Source organism: Rana temporaria, chromosome 2 (assembly GCF_905171775.1).
Source record: "Rana temporaria chromosome 2, aRanTem1.1, whole genome shotgun sequence".
Classification (NCBI taxonomy): Eukaryota; Metazoa; Chordata; class Amphibia; order Anura; family Ranidae; genus Rana; species Rana temporaria.
In genome coordinates, this window is record NC_053490.1 from 388,049,403 (window position 1) to 388,053,016 (window position 3,614).

The window sequence follows — 3,614 nt, forward strand, 5'->3', positions numbered from 1 at the left end:
AACATGTCTGACGGACACGATTCCAGCAGACTGTTTTAAAGCAAGACCAGGAAACAGTTGTTCGTTGGAAAACGGTCTGGCCGACGATTGTTTGCTGGAATTCTGTACGTTACTGCCTACACACGAACGAACATGTCCGCTGAAACTGGTCCGCGGACCAGTTTCAGCAGACATGTTTGGTCGTGAGTACGAGGCCTCAAACATATCTAAGATACGACGGCTTGCGCCGTCCTATCTTAGATTGCAATATTTTGGATGGCCGCTAGGTGGCGCTTCCATTGCAGTCGGCGTAGAATATGTAAATGAGTTGATACGCTGATTCACGAACGTACGCCCGGCCACCGCCGCAGTCGATTTATGCAGTTTCCGTAAGGCATTAGCAGGCCTAAAGTTATTCCATCTATTAGGTGGAATAACAATGTTAAAGTATGGCCGCCGTTCCCGCCGCGAGATTCGAATTTTTTACGTCGTTTGCGTAAGTTGTCCGCGAATCGGGATTTACGTAGTTTACGTCCACGTCGAAATCAATAGGCCCGTGCGGCGCACACTGGGAAATGTAGGCGCCCGGCGTATGTGCAGTTAGAAAAAAACGTAAAAAACGTGAGGTCAAGCCTCATTACCATAAAACACGCCCCCCTCCAAGACATTTGAATTCGGCGCCCTTACGCCTGCCCGCTTTAGGCTACGCCGCCGTATATTAGCAGGCAAGTACATTGAGAATCATGTACTTGCCTAGCTAATTTACGGCGGCGTAGCCTAAACAGGCTAAGCGACGCAGCCGCAAGTTAAAGCCTTCCTACCTGAATCTACCTATAAGAATTTTTGTTGCACCATTAGGCCTCGTACACACGATAGGTTAAACAGAGGACAACGGTCTGATCGACCGTTTTCATCGGTCAAAACCGTTCGTGTTTGGGCCCTATAGGTTATTTATCCATAGGTTAAAAAAAAGCAATCTTGTTTTAAATTTAACCGATGGATTTCTAACCGATAGTAAAAAAACGATCGTTAGTAGGCTCGACCATCGGTTAAAAATCCATGCATGCTCAGAATCAAGTCGACGCATGCTTGGAAGCATTGAAATGTTTCAGCACGTCGTTGTGTTTTACGTCACCGCGTTCTGACACGATCGTTTTTTTAACCGATGGTGTGTAGGCGTGACGGACCATCAGTCAGCTTCATCGGTTAACCGATGAAAACGGTCCATTGATCCGGACTTCTCATGGACTGATTGTGTGTACGAGGCTTTAGTCTGCCGATTTTCGCACGACCATCGAATTTAATTGCTCGGGCACGTTGGAACTTTTAGAAAACACAAATTTCTAATCAATGATGGGAGAATCGTGCGAGAAATATAACCCGAAAAAGAAACGATCTGTGACCTGGAAAGAAAAGAAGATTCCTGGCCACGAAAATTATTTTCTGTAGCAACATGAGGTGAAATTGAAGGCTTGGTCGAATTTCGAAATGAAGGATGGCATCATCGGATCACAAATTTCTCAAAATTTCTGATTTTCCAGAGAAAATTAGTCCGGGATTTGACCCATGTATGGCCTGCATTAGTCAATCCCCCAACTTTTTAATTTAAAGTAGATTGATGGCACTGGAACTAAAGGTAAGTAACATTTATTTTATCAGTGTTGTGCTAATATTGTCCCTGTGTGCCATCTGAGGGATATGTGGGCAGCTTCCGTGCACCGAAGAACTACCGCAATAGACCTCGAGATGTGATAATCCAAAAGTGAAAAATAGTCCAAAGTGAATTTTTATTCCAAAAATTAATTAGGTACAAGCGCTTGTCTCTTGGTTCTTGTACTCAATGACTGTATTCCAGCTTTCTTTGGAATCCAATTAAAATTCAAATACTGTCCCAGCTTTTAAATGTCCTAAATACCTCTACAGTGACATCTCCATACCATCAGGGGCGGACTGACCATTCGGGCACTCAGGCATTGCCCGAAGGCCCCATGCCACTAGGGGGCCCCATTAGGGTTGTCAGCCTCAGTAAAACAAGGGAGAGTATGTAAAAATCCGTGTTTTTTTAAAAAAAATCCCAAGATTATAGCTGCCCCGCCTCTCCAGTACCCTTTCAGTGTGTGTATTTTGTGTGTTTGTGTGTGTATACTGTGTATGTATACTGTATGTGTGTGTGTGTACTGTGTGGCCCCATAATCTATTGCCCAGGGGCCCCATAATATTATTTTGCCCGGGGGCTCCATGAGTTGTCAGTCCGCCCCTGTATGCCATAGTTCCTACACAACTGAGAGTTTTGGGCATTCCTGCCTCTAGCACTTCTGTTTGCATTATCCAATAATATAAAATCAATACTTACCTGGCAGGGGAGACACCATGATCATGAAGGTGGTTCTCCCAGGGCGAGGCACGGCTATTGCACACTCTGGCCGTGCTGATCGTGGTGTCCTCCCTGTCGCTTCTCTGCCAGCGGAGCGCTGAAGCACCTCCTACATGGGGAGGGTGGATGCAATCCAATGATTTCATTGCACCTGGAAGGATGGTTTCAGCAGGGACTACGCTGTGCTGCCCGACAGTTACTGGGGGCCGGCCCATGGTTGAGTCTGAGCCATCTGGAAGGGTGCTCCTGGTGAGGATGGGTGCGGCACTTGGTCTTGGTCTTTTTGCCAAGTTCTAGTCTGGCCTTCTGGCTGGCTGGTGTAAGTGCTATCTCTGTCAGCGATCCGGTAGGAGGAGCTGGTAATGCCCTGTGTGGTGGAACGGGGTAGGACCATGCAAATCCGCCGGGTTGAGGGAGGGTCTGGAGGGGCTAGTATTGGTGGAGGCTGCTAACTGGCGTGGCAGTTCTCCCCAAGAAAACCTTGAAGGGCTCTCTAGCTGGCAGGGGTGGAGGGCTGCACTGGCCGGTCGGGGGGTCGGATATGGAACGAAAAGCCTATGGTGCATGTGCCCCTGGAGTGGCAGTCCAGGGGTATCTGAAGATCACTGTGTGTGAGGGACACATTGATTTAAAGCAGGGGTTCACCCTATTAATAAAAAAAAAAAAAATTCCCTCTAGCATAAAATGAGGCATAGTAGCGCGAGCTACAGTATGCCTGTCTTTATTTTTTTAGCCCCGTACTCACTGTGCAATCGTAGAGACAAGATTCCGACTCCCCTCGGGGAATGGGCGTTTCTATGGAGAGAGAAGGTGATTGACGGCCGGCTCTGGCACGTCACGCTTCTCCGGAAATAGCCGAAATAGGACTTGGCGCTTCACGGCGCATAGTCTGTGCGCAGGCGCCGTATAGCGCCGTGAAGAGCCGAGACCTGTTCCGGCTGTCTTCGGGGAGCGTGACGTGCCAGAGCCGGCCGTCAATCACCTTCCCTCTCCATAGGAATGGCCATTCCCCGCGGGGAGTCGTAATCTTGTATCTACGAGTGCACAGTGAGTACGGGGATAAAAAAATAAAGACAGGCATACTGTAGCTCGCGCTACTATGCCTCATTTTATGCTAAAAAGTTGTTATGGAGGGTGAACCACCGCTTTAAGATACCACGGTCACTGCACCAGATACACGCTTTTTTTTAGCACCTGCCTCCTGGGCCGGGCCTTTTGGCTAGGACCGGAGGAATTTTTTATTCCTGGCCGGAGGGCCTGG

General features: G+C 48.3%; 1 pseudogene; it reads left to right on the forward strand.

The window, feature by feature from the left end:
• The first annotated feature begins 2,324 nt into the window (after nucleotides 1-2,324).
• LOC120929865 lies at nucleotides 2,325-2,465 on the forward strand (annotated as a pseudogene).
• The last annotated feature ends 1,149 nt before the right edge of the window (nucleotides 2,466-3,614 follow it).